Here is a 14,513-nt window from a genome sequence, read left to right as displayed (position 1 = left end):
GAGTTTACTAATATGGAAGAACTCCCATAAACGTATGGGTCACAAGGAACACCTTTCGCCCTATACTCCTATCTGGAGAAACCCCAATTTTACATCTTGTTTTAATGATGACACCTTCAAGTCTTGGTACGACAAGGAGATAAGGGAAATAACACATATTTACGACAGTGGTACATTTGTTTCTTTCCTTCAGTTAAAGTCAAAATATAATTTATCTTTCACACATTTATTTCGATTTTTTCAAATCCGCCATATGATACAGACAACTCAAGGCACTCTTGAAGAATCCAAGCCCTCCAAAATAGAAGGCCTTATCAATAAGGAGGTTCAAAGTTCTAAATGTATTTCTCAAGTTTATTTTTCTCTGCTTGAATGCCTTGTCTACAAGTACAGATGCTACGAGGTGTAAATGGGAAACGGATTTAGACATGGATATAAGTAAAGAGGCCTGGTCTTTCTTTCTTCTTAAAGTTCATAAATGTTCTTACAATATGAGGCACAAACTCCTTTTTAAAATGTTGCATAGAACTTATTATACACCTGCAAAACTTTATAAAATTAATAATGAAATGTCCTTTTTGTGCTGGCGCTGCAAAAAACAGAAAGGGGTCTTTTACCATATGTTTTGGTCATGTAATTTGTTGTTAACATTTTGGAACTTTGTAATTGACACGGCAGCATTATGTTTAAATATTCACATTGCAAAATCATCTCGCTTGTGTCTTTTAGGCACAATCAATATGGATCCTTGGAATGAATTTCAAAAAATATATATTGATCTTGCTTTGATTGCTGCAAAGAAGTGTATTGCAATCCATTGGAAATCCGATTACTCTCCTACAATATCACATTGGTTAAATGAAATCTCTAGCTACATTCCATTAGATAAAATATACTATAATATATAAGACATAAGAGTCAGGACTTTGTAAAAATATGGCAACCACATATAGATTTTATGGCAAGAAGGGCAGCTTCAGGTACTATTGTTTGATGGACAGTGTTTCTTGTAGGGATGCACGGTGATGTGAATTTCTGTTAATATCATAGCGCATCCCTAATGAATGTATTATTGTCTGTGTGTGTGTGTGTATGTAGACATGTGTGTTTTGTCTTATTATTATTATATTTTTGTTGTGTTGTCGTTGGGCGTTGCCTGCACAATGGTGGGTGGGGGGGGGGGGAGGATACAAGGGGGCGGGAAACAAGAAAAAATGTGTTCAATTATATTGTAGAAATGTTTGAATCTTTGAAAAAAAAAAAAAAAAAAAAGAAGAAGAAGAGGCGGCCCAGGTCATCCAGGAGTTCCAGAGCCCCGCTCCTGACGGCCCCACGATCATGCTGCTGTCACTCAAAGCTGGCGGGGTGGGACTCAACCTGACAGCCCCCTCCCGTGTTTTCCTCATGGATCCAGCGTGGAACCCTGCAGCAGAGGACCAGTGTGTGGATCGCTGTCACCGCCTGGGCCAGAAGAGAGACGTCTTCATCACCAAGTTCATCGTGAAGGACTCTGTGGAGGAGAACATGGTGAAGATTCAGAGGCAGAAGCAGGATCTGGTGGACAAGGCTTTCGGCTCCAAGAACCCCACCGACAAGAAGGCGTCACGCATTAATGAAATAAAAGCCCTCATGGAGCTGTAGACGTCCCTACGTATGGGAACCTTGTTAAGAAATTCCCATTTTGAAGTTTAGTTTTGATACTGTTTGTTGTGGAATGTTCTCTCAGCACATACATGTATGTCCATCGTTACATTCCCACTCACCACACAGCACCCTTGGTTAACAAGTCTCATGATACATTTAAATTTTCGGGCATTTAACAGATGCCTTTATCCAAAGCGACTTTTCTTTTTTGGGATTGATGTGTGGTTTCATGTACAGTATGTGGGAATAAATGTTTTAAGTGACAAAACAAAAAAACAAAAACAAAAACAAACAAAATATATTTACAAAATAAATACATCTTTCTTCTAAGTCTAATAGATGCGTTTTCATTATTGTTACCGCTGCTTCATAGGTCTGAATAACACTGACAGGCTTTATATGTGTCCCTTGAACAGAGCTTCTATAGAAAAATTATAGCATGCATCATAGGAAGGTGCCTGGGCGCCGCACAATGATAATTTCCGTCGTTTTCAGTGAAAATAATTTTGTCACCTTTTTGGGCCAGCACCCCTGCATTCCCAAAAAATGTGATAGAAATGAGCCATTGAATTGTTGCACTCTCTTCAGCAATTCCCAGTTCCCGGTGTACCATTCTGTAAGTATTTTCTTCTTGGGGTAATAAAAAACCTAATAATGTTCTTCCATGAAAATTCTCTCCATTGTCCAGAGCTAGAGGTGGTGGATTGTATTTTACATGTTCAACCATTCTTCCTCAGTTCGGACTATGTTTGCTTCCTTCTCCCACTTATCCCTAACATATAAGGTGGAGTGATTCTTGGTGGACTGTATACTCTTCTGTATAATTCTTGACACCAGTTTCTTGTGGGTGTTGCCCTTATACGCATCAATAAAAATGTTGACGAGACTCATTTCAGAATCCTCATTATTCTTTATATTCTTATAGAAGTAGAAATGCCTCAGTTGTAAATACCTGTAGAAATCTTGTTTCTCTAGGTTGTGATTATCAATAAGATATTGAAAGGATGAAATTAGGTAGGGATGTCCCGATCCCATTTCTTCACTACCGATACCTGGGCTTCAGGTATCTGCCATACCGATATCAATCCGATATTTGTATTTATTGTTTTACTCCTGAATAATAACAGATACTTCCCCAGTATAGTCCACAACATTTGGCTATTAAAGACGGCCAGCCTTTATTCAAGCAACAAAAACAGTACTCACTGAGTCTGTTACTCACTACTCAGTGACCAACTGGTTTCAAGTTAAAACAATTTAAACAACAGCATTCAGTATTGTAGAAAAAAATGAGTCTGATTTCTAGTTGTAGTGCCTTCAGTTCTCTTTCATAGACAGTATTCGTTTCGTATCTCACTATGGGAACGCCCCCTGCGTGACCTCATCAGAAACTGAATTACACTGCGCCAGCCCATTGGCTGGCCCAGGCGACGCTTGTGTCACGAGGGACGGGACCCTCCGCCTATATAAGACGTACACACGGCATCTGTCGTCATTCAAAAACATTTTCTCTCTTCTCACTGGAGCTGACAACAATTGTGCGGGTGGCTAGAGCTAAACAGTCCACAGATACGAGCGACCACAACACACACACTGTATGGAAAGTTTGAGCGGCAGTGACGGCCGCGCGCTGCACTTAGTATTTATTCTTGATTATTTTGAACGTCTCGCTCAGCCCGTCAGTGACGGTGCAGTGTGTGTTAGCCCGTCAGTGACGGTGCAGTGTGTGTGTGTGTTAGCCCGTCAGTGACGGTGCAGTGTGTGTGTGTTAGCCCGTCAGTGACGGTGCTGTGCCGTGCTGTACATTAACAAACACGTTTGTACAGCTGTTCCTTTGTGTCGACCTCCCTCTGTGCCTAGAGACTCTTACACTAACGTTACCACCAGGTGCTAGCTAGGTACGGTAGCTAACGTTACCACCAGGTGCTAGCTAGGTACGGTAGCTAACGTTACCACCAGGTGCTAGCTAGCTACGGTAGCTAACGTTACCACCAGGTGCTAGCCAGCTACGGTAGCTAATGTTACCACCAGGTGCTAGCTAGCTACGGTAGCTAACGTTACCACCAGGTGCTAGCTAGCTACGGTAGCTAATGTTACCACCAGGTGCTAGCTAGCTAAGGTAGCTAATGTTACCACCAGGTGCTAGCTAGCTAAGGTAGCTAACGTTACCACCAGGTGCTAGCTAGCTACGGTAGCTAACGTTACCACCAGGTGCTAGCTAATTAAGGTAGCTAACGTTACCACCAGGTGCTAGCTAACTAAGGTAGCTAACGTTACCACCAGGTGCTAGCTAGCTACGGTAGCTAACGTTACCACCAGGTGCTAGCCAGCCACGGTAGCTAACGTTACCACCAGGTGCTAGCTAGCTAAGGTAGCTAACTTTACCACCAGGTGCTAGCTAACTAAGGTAGCTAACGTTACCACCAGGTGCTAGCTAACTAAGGTAGCTAACGTTACCACCAGGTGCTAGCTAACTAAGGTAGCTAACGTTACCACCAGGTGCTAGCCAGCTACGGTAGCTAACGTTCCCACCAGGTGCTAGCTAGCTAAGGTAGCTAACGTTACCACCAGGTGCTAGCTAGCTAAGGTAGCTAACGTTACCGATGCATCATCAGACAGAAATGAGCAACTGCGACTCTGCTGGCAGAAGGGTGAAAGAGGAGAAACGCTTTGAAATGGATACCATTTCCACCGACATAAGAAATATTGCCTCTCACGTAGGCTATTATGAAGGAGTGCACACAAAGGATACGTGCACACTGCACATATCGTATTTGTCCATGTCCTGTACGCATCACACTATATACATATATATTTACTGTTCATATCATATTGATATTCATGCAAATATATTTAGTTTTTACATTCATATTCATTGCACGTATAGCGAGAGGTTGACCACCGTCCGCATTGACTTCACAGTAATGTACGTCTTCATAAGGGTAACATTCCCGATAAGTCCAATGATTGCAATATCCATACAGTGAAGAACATGAGCAGGCCCACTGTAGACAATTGACTCATCCCCAAGTAGTTATTTAATTATCTTGTATCCACCTAAGGTAAGGTGACCATATTTCTCAGATGCAATCTGCGGACATTTCCAACTTTTTAGGAAAAATGTATACATTTTATCATGATGAAATACAGAAACGGGGACAATTGCTGTTTCATTTATTTTGACCAATGTATACACATTCAAGCAAGAATACTCAAGTGTAACAACTGGAATGTGCCTCTCAACATTAGTGTCAGTGTACTGTAAGTGCACAGCAAAATCACTAGTGTTAAATTAACACCCACAGTGTTAATTTTAACACCAGCAAAGTGTGTATATGCATCCACTTTATTGAGTGTTAAAGTAACACTTTTGATGGTGTTAAAAAATTTACACCAAATTTGTGTTGATTTAACACCAAATTTGCAGTGATTCAACACAGTCCACAATGTAACAATTAACACCAAAAATGTTGTATTCACACTACACTGGTGTTGGGTGTTAAAATACAGTGTTAAGAACAACCCTGTGTAGTGTGGATACAACAAAACAGTTTTCCCACTTAGCCTAAATACATACAAGAGAAATTGCAGAAATGGTTGTTAAGTCATCTTTATTGACCCAGCCATGTACTTTGTACATGAAATAATAAAATTGCACATTCCATAAAAATAAAAGTTCTGCACTTGGGATCAGACAAAACTGCAATAGGGCACAATGTATGTCCTCTCATCATTCTCAGTTGAAAACTGCCTGTCATACGGTCTATAATACACCAACTGAGACACACTAATGACAGTGAACACATCATCCACCTCACCAATACTGAAAGCATTCAAGTGATCGTCAAAATACATCGTAATGACCTTAGTGGTCAAAAACAATGCTTCTTCATCCTTAATAATGACATTGACAATCTTAGTGAAAATAGGCATTTCATTTTCAACATGAGTGCAAACATACATTCCAATGTGGTACTCTGTTCCATAATTTTTCACCCAGGAAGTAGTGGGGACACTAGATGCATTCAAAGTTACACAAGCCTCCAAGACCTCACCGCCCTCTAGCTCACTAATTAATACATACTTAAGGGGACCAAATGTAAATCTTTGGAAATAAAAATTATCCCAATGAAAAGCCAATTGATTCTGATGTTTCTTTACTAGTGTTTTGGTTATGTTTTTAAAGTTCTTCACAGACCTCTTAAAGAAATTGTGTTTCCCCTCGAACCTCATACACCACATGTGTATAAGTGGACCTATTTTCCGGATACATCTGGGATAATGAATCATCAGATGATGCTTTGGGATCAGCCTCTTATCTGTAAATACAGATTTGAACAGTTTGTGATGGTCATAAATTAAGTGCTTCAAAAAATAAGTCATTCCTTTTGTTATGATAGGTGAAAATACAATGTTAACGATCTGAATCAAAAGTAGAATCACGTTCCAAAAACTGCTGTCCTGGTCAACTAGATCTCCAAAAATCAAGGAAGTATTACGCAGGAGGCACCATGACTGAATGGCATTGAGACCAAGGTCGTTGCTACCATCGTCAACTTTGACTGTACTAGGTCTGTTCTTTCTCTCACTGTATCCATAGTTAAAGCTCTGAATCCTTTCTGAAATTGAATGTACAGTACAAACAGAATCCTTCACTAAGTACTGAAAAACCAGCTTCAACTCATACTGTACAACACCTTCTAGTAGGTCATGCATAATATCCACTGCAAAATTGTCAGAGCAATGGAAAAACTGCCAAACTGCCAAAAAGGCCATGTATAGCCAAATTATCACCAGTAACCTGAATAACAGACCCCTTCAACGGTGTATCTGAAAAGGGCGTCTGGAGTCCCTGTGTCTCTAAAACTTTTAAGTCTCTCACAAGAGGCTGTAGGATTGGACCAAACCCATACTTCAAGTCCTCTGAATGGAAAAGGTGAATGTTCATCAAAACAGAATTTAGCTTGGGTGGTAAATTTCTTAAAATGAAATAAATACAACCGAGTTTGTGTATTCCTTTTTTAGATCCGAGCGGATTGGCTGTTTCGAAATCATCGTAATATAGCTGAATCTGAAGCGCATGTTCTTGCTGTGCAAATAATGAATGATTTCGGAAGTATGAACCATCATTAATGTCTTTGAAAATGCCATCTTGATGAAGCTTTACTTCCTGAAAACAGTTGCAGAGTTCCTGGTTGGTAAACATTGACTCAAGAGTTCCCAAAATGGGTACATACATAAATTTGTCATTGACTGGAATTTGACTGTATAGACCTGTTCTATCTTTGCGGACATCATAACGCACACCGAGAACATGTTCCTTGGGCTCAACAATTTTCCATTTATTTTCAAAATATCTTTGCCTCTTAGTTTCAGTATTGAGGAGTGAGAATGGATTTTATTTTATTTTTGTAAACATATTTTATTGGCATTTTGGCAGTCCTCACAAATCAATATTCACAAATATTGAATATCAAATATACAAATCACCACAGAGACACAGCCAACAACGGTCCCCCCCCCACCCACCCACCCAACCCCTTGGTCTCCCAGTCACCGACCCAGCAATAGTGCATGTCATGTATGTCGTGACAATGACAACAAAAATATATGACAGTGAGCAACAATATTATCATTGCTCCTCTATAGGTGCATTGTTGCAAAATACGGACAAGACAGACAGAAATAAAACAATTCCAAATGAACAAGCTGCTAGTACAAACGCTTTAATAGACACTGTAAAGAACCTTGCCCCAAGAGGATAGCCCTAAACTATCACTTGTTGCTCTTGATGGGAAAGTGTGTTTTGCTTGTACTTGGCTTCTTGTATGCCTTATTCAGTCCCCTGACCTGGTATGAAGATCCTCCTATTCAACTCTATGTTAAAGCTGTAGGGTATGAATGAATGAATGGACTTTATTGTCATTGCTACAGTACAGGTACCAAACAACGAAATGTAGGCAGTGGTCTCCATTGAGGGACACAGAGAGAGGGGGGGGTGGGCCTGTTGTGTGAATCTAGAGGCTGGCACCCTGAGCCTGACATGGTGTGGCAGGACAGTGAAGGAGTCCCTCTCTCTGCTGGACCTCCAGAGGCACACAGACAGAGATGGTGCGGGACTCTACACAGTCAAACGACATTGTCATTGTACAGGAGACAAACACCAACAAGTACATCTGTAGAGTTCAACACAAGCGGACCAATGAGATGTTGGAGACAGAGTGTCACGTCCCTAATGAGCTGTTTGACCACACACACACCCCTGGATAGTGTCCCTTTGCTGTGGTCCCCACTCTGGGAGGTCTCACTGTGATTGGATTAGCTTTACTCTCATATTCACATTATGTAAACTGTCCAGAACCCAACACAGATCGTATCAATGGAGAGAAGGATGTTGACAGTAGAGACAGTATTGTGTGGAGAACAGGTTACTGACAAAAGTCCCATATCCATCACGTTTGCCATATTTCCAGTCTCCATCATAAATGGCACCACCCCTCTTCCAAACTTGTGTTCCTCTTCCTAGGAACAATTAAGGGAGAGTGATTACTTTACTAGACAAAATGCACCGATTACTACCGTCTCTACTGGCAAAAAGTTGGCATAATTATTATAAATGATGAGGTGGGATCAAAACAAAGAAAACGTATATTATCTTAGGAACATCTTAAAACAGTAACACCTCTAAACAAACGGATATGTTTGCATTTTTTTCTCCTTTGTTATATGCTTTGTGATGTTATGTATGTTGATGCCCACACCCTCTGGCTCCCTGATTGGTCACAGCTTCAAAGAACCCAGGACACTGGAGGTGAGTGGGTGGGTTCAGGAGGAAGTGGGCATAACTCCAACAGTCAAGGATGATGATGATGATGATGGTGAGGAAGATGAGGACGATGATGGTGATGGGGTGGAAGATGAAGAGGAAGGATCTGCTCTGATCTGTGCCCTTTACCATCTTCCTCTATTATCAGGGGTGCACATAACTGGTGCGCCAGTGCGCATGCGTCGCCAAAATGCATTCTGCGCGGCAGATCAGCCGCATGAACGCGCTCTTGCGCACCAACAGCTGGAAGCGCTGGGAGAGGAATTGACTTCCTCAAAATCCAACTGCTGACTGCTGACTGCTGCATCACTGAAGCCCCACTAAGTAACTATTTGCCGTCCCCTCAGCCGAAGGCCCGACGAGTAATCCATCACAACAGTCGACCGACGACGACCACGGCGACTCCCCTCACGAAAACATTCGGAAAGTATCGTAACTCGTACTTTCATTCCGCGTATCGCGTATCGCACGGTTATCACGGTTATCACGCCGACACGTGAAAATTCTGTCCCGAACGACTCGTCGCTAAAAGGAAAAACAACACCAAGGGACTTCACGTTTCTTTTATCTGAAGCTTTCAAACGTTCAGACGTTTGTTTTACAGCTTCATTATCGCACCTAGACCCCTGACCCAGGGAATATGGTTGGGAATTCTATTAGAAGAAGAAAAAAAAAGACTTTGTTGCACAATCAAAATAATGAGCTATTTAAAGTGATAGCCTACAACATCCTCTACCATGGTTGAAATTGAGGACAGTAATAACAGCAGTCAAGAGAGCAGTGATGATGATGATTAAGCTTGTAGCATAAATAAATGCTTAGGCTGTAACTTTTTGTTGAAAAGTTGATTTCAGTGTTTACAGAACAGAGCAGTGCTTAAAGAGATGTCAGTTGATTTCATTGTGTTTAAAGAACAGACATTCAGTTAGTGCTTAAAGAGATGTCAGTTGATTTCATTGTGTTTAAAGGAGTCTGACAGACTTTCATGCTTAAAGAGCAGTCATTTGATTTTGCATTTGTTTCTTTTGTTTTGCACACAATAATTAGTTTGTTCATCTTTATTTATGAATAAATGTCGTTTTGCTAATATAAGTTATCCATGTATCCCTTTTTTATCCATCCCATGGGACGGGTCGTGACTCGCGAGCTCGGGGAGCACCAAGCAGCATCCCTAGGTGCTCCTCTGAGCACTGGCCCCAAAAAGTTATGTGCACCCCTGTCTATTATCCCTTCAACCACATTGACGAGGACCTGAGGTGAGCCTGTTTGGTTGCTTCACCAGCAGAGAGCACTATTTGTCACAGAATGTCACAAAGTCAATAAAAAAAACATCCCCACCATAATCATGCATGAAAGTGAATTCGGGAAGCAATTAAAAAAAGTATCTGCACCTACACAATGTTTTATCTGTATTGTACAATCACTACAGCTCAAGATGTTTTTTTTTTTTTACATTACACAGATGTATATGTATAACCATTGTAACCATTGATTCTCAAAGCATTTTACTATCAAAACACTATAGCCACAATATATTGTATATTATGTAACAGAGCTTTAACTGGAATTGACCAAGGAGTCTACCCACCTGTTTGAGGTCACAGTAGGCCTATTCCTTTTCTTCTTCTCCAAATGTTTGTTATTAAATCAAATTGTAGTTTGACTGCATGATGAAAAAAAAACACACTTTCCCCATCAACCAACATTTTGCTTATCAAGTACAATGGTCAAATGCACCTTAAGAAGAATAGAATTCCTTATTTCATATAGCCACAATATATATTTTGTATGGAACAGAGCTTTAACTGGAATTGACCAAGGAGTCTACCCACCTGTTTCTGAAGGCTTGTCTCTTGTTCTTCCAAATGTTTGAAATCAAAAAGTCAAATTGGATTTTGACTGCATGAAAAAGAAACAAGCAAACTAGGGAATTACATTGCCACTATAGCAACACCCTTCTGACCACAGTGAGTGTGGATATGGTTTGTGCACGACCCAGCAGTGAGGTACAACTCTAACGTAAGAGGGGGAAATGACATGCACTGCATTGGGTTTGCCACTTGAACAAACGTCAGGCATCTACAGTAAATTGGGAAGTCACAGGTCAATGAGAAAATACATTGTAGGGGGGAACATGAACATGAGTAACTTGGACAAACTTGATTACTTCTATTTTTGTTGTCACATAAAATAAAAACATCCAATTCCAATTACAGTTCAGGAGTCTTATCAAAAGCCAGAGGTACAGCTCTTTCAAACCTTTTGTGTGATTCTTTTCCATCTTTCTTGTTTCTATGTCAAGTGATCCTCATAGTATACATCTGGAGCTTTTGATTGATTGATGGAAAACTTTATTAGAAGATTTGCAGAAGTAGGTACATGAAAGTACATATTACATACAAGGTCAACTAACAGGATAAAAACCCAAGAAAGCCACTGGCTTATTTCAATTGGGGTCCTTGATTCTCAATTCATCGTTACATGTAAGACAGACAAAAAAACTAGTACTATCTACAAGATAATACAGACAAATAACTAGTACTATCTACAATATAAACATACATCCATCACTAGAATAGGATTTAAGGGATCTAGTGGTTACAGTTTTATGACCGCCAGCCTTGGGTTTATGCTTTTTACGAGTGCAAAAGATCATGTAATGATCACTTAGCCCACATACAATAACCCCACTCTTGGAGATTTTGGACTCATCCGATGTTAGAATGAGATCTATGGTGGTTTGAGTAGAAATACACACCCTAGTGGGTTTGGTAATTTGTTGGCGGAGACCGTGTAATTCAGAAAACCTAGTGAAGGATTTGAAGCCGGATGCTTCATTTCTGAGCATGTCCGTGTTCCAATCCCCAATAAGAATCTTTTCCACACAGTCAACGTCATCCAAGCACCCCTCAAGAATATCATAGAAATCATTCTGATCGGGAGGTCTGTAGATAGTACCAACCAGCACCGGTTTTGCTTTGTTAAAGATAATTTCAACCCAAACAGATTCTAATTTGTCACGATTCAGGTCATACCGGGTGTTAAAGATAATATCGTTGTGAATGTACATGCAGACACCACCCCCATACCTGTTCCTGTCGTTTCTGATGACTGTGTAGTTTACTATTTCAATCTCTGGGTCTTTGATTGATTCATCAAACTTGGTCTCAGAGAAGCTCAAAATGTGAACCTTGCTGTCATGGAACATTTCTCTGATTTGGTCCAGTTTAGGCACAAGACTGTTCACATTAAGGTGAACAATATGCAGGCCCTTACTGCTGTGTCCAAAAAGAGTGTTCATGTCCTTGACTTGGAAATAGTCTCCATTCAGGTCATCGTCAAGTTGAGGATTGTGGGATGGGGGGGGTTGCCCATTGTTCAACGGTTTCGGTAGAGAGTCTCCGGGTGGAGGAGGGGGGGTCGTCGCCGGGTGGGGGAGGGAGGGGGGAGGGGGGTCGTCGCCGGGTGGGGGAGGGAGGGTCGTCGCCGGGTGGTGGAGGGGGACGTCGTTGGTGGTGTTTATACCGGCCGTAAGCTGCCTCCAGGACTCGGTGAAACGAGCCATGAAAACTGCATTGAAGGCCGGGAAGTAGCCGTAGTCTCCCCAGGTCTCGGTGGTTGGAGATGGGACATCAATGGGGGTTGTGTGAGGGGGCTGGGGGTCCTCGGTCTCGTCCGAGGCGGCGGTGGTGGTGGTGACGCCTCTGTGTTCACTGGATAGCTGGTGGAAGCTAGGTGGGGGGCTAATGTTGTTAGCATAGCTACCCTTTGTTTTGATAGCCTCGTCTGAATCCAGGAAGTCCGCTGCTGGTGCCGGTTTGACGACAATGGCGTCGCTAGCAACAGTTGCCTGGGAAAGGCACAGCTGCTCTCTGGCCAAACGTGTAGCCTGCCTGGTTGTAACTGGACCGGGATTCAGCTGAATGTCTCCCGAGAGAAGTAGATAGAGACAGATCATGGTCCTTCGGTCCATTCTACCTGCCGGGGGCTTGTTCTTCCGCGTCAGGTCAGCAGTCAGCGTCGTGTGAATAGTTGCCGCTCCGAAGTTTAAATACTTCTTTGCGGCGTGGAGATAAAAGTCGCTATGGGTCTCATTTTTTCCAATAAAGTTTGTCTCCTTCTCCATAAGATGTAAGTTCTGTAGTGATTTAATGTATAAATCCGTAATCCACAGAAGGAACAGGAGAAAGTGTGGAATAATCCTCGCCGTTGCATTGTTGTCGAAGCAGCAGCAGGAGCGTTGAGAGATGCGACTGCTCATGTTGACTGCTCATGTAGCTGCGGTACTCAGTGTTCCATTACGTCATGATCGGCTACATTGTTGCAGATCCACCTGCGGGTCACGTGGTGTTCAGGGTTCTCAGTATACAGCCTCTGGTTCTCAGCCTGCAGGATGTGGGTCTCCTTCTTGGCCGTGGCGAAGGGTGACTGGGTGATGTGTGTCGGGGGGGGCGGCTGGTGGCTCTTTGGAGGGGTGATGTGAGTAGGGGGGAGGGGGAGGGGCTGGTGGTTGGCATAGGATTTGGGCTGGTAGGAGAAGGAGGAGGAGGAGGAGGTGGAGGACGAAGGCTGGGGCGTTTCTCCCTCCTCATCGTCGTCGTCGTCGAGGATCACAATTGATTGATTGATTGTACTTTATTGTCCCCGAGGGGAAATTTGTCTTGGGCATGGTACTTTCATGCTTCAAGTGCAACAGTGACGATACATACAACATACAGTAGACAAAGTAAACAACAGGACAGCAACAAACATTGAGTGACATTGGCAGCAGTTTCCACCTGGACATGGCATCATTTGGTATAAATATATATTGCACATAACCCTTCAAGTGGTGATTTTCGAATATTGCACATGGCCCTTCAAGTGGTGTCTAAGATAAAGTGCAGGTGCTGGTGATCATGTCCTAATCATCGTTTCTGCTTGAGAGAATTGATTAGTTTAATGGAGAATGGGACAAATGATAGTTTTAAGAGCTTATAGTTACATCTTGGCATGCGAAGCCTTCTACCTAGGGGGAGAACTTCGTATTCTGTGGAGAGCGGATGTTGGGGGTCTGCGATTATCTTGTTAGCCTTGTCCAGGACAGCTTTTTCATATAGTTTATTTAGGATCACATAGTCTCTTTCACCTACAATTTTCATAGCTGTTTTGTGAATGCTGACTAGTCAGTTTTTTTGTTGTACAGTTAAGTTGCCAAACCACACAATTATTCCATATCTGATTACACTTTCAACAATGGACTGATAGAAAATTCTCATGATCTGCTTTCTCACCCCATAAAGTCTGAGTCGCCTCAGGTGATAAAGCCTCTGCTGTAGTTTGTTACATAAGCTGTCTAAGTGTGTATTCCAGCAGAGATGGTTGTCTAACTGAATACCTAAGTACTTATAAGAGGGCACCTGGATGATTGTTTGGTCTTTAACGACCACAGGCTCATGGTCAGTTACCTGCCTTGGGTCTAACACAACCTCCTGAGTTTTGGTGGGGTTTAAGATGAGATGGTTGCTGTCGCACCATTTAGTGAATATATTAATCTCATCATGGAGCACCGAGGGGTCTGTATCTTTATCAAGGAGACTTAGAATTGCAGTGTCGTCAGCATATTTTATAATATGCCATCAGAAAAGGGCTGATTCTCTCAGTGTTCCATTACGTCATGATCGGCTACATTGTTGCAGATCCACCTGCGGGTCACGTGGTGTTCAGGGTTCTGAAAGGTAAAAGCAACAAAGTAACAACAAAGTCCAGCAACGTTCTGAACTAAAGACACATTCAAATCTGAACACTGAGCTACTCTCACAATAGTCACTGACGGCTCACACCAAAATCTGCAAACAAAGGCTTCTGACTGAAACCCCCCAGCACCATGCAGGGGCAGAAACATAAATCATCCTCCCTCTTGTTATGATCAATAACTGTCCGCACCTTGGATAACAGTCAACTCTTTATTGTCTTCACACATCGCCATCTTGCACTCCAACAACACGTTTCAACCGGGGTTAACCCACTAACTTCCGGTGCCTCTTAAAGGCGCAGTCCCACA

This window comes from Nansenia antarctica (assembly GCF_963989245.1).
Source record: "Nansenia antarctica genome assembly, chromosome: 17".
In the NCBI taxonomy this organism is placed as follows: domain Eukaryota; kingdom Metazoa; phylum Chordata; class Actinopteri; order Argentiniformes; family Microstomatidae; genus Nansenia; species Nansenia antarctica.
The sequence above is the reverse complement of the archived record's forward strand: the minus strand, read 5'-3'. Positions refer to the sequence as shown.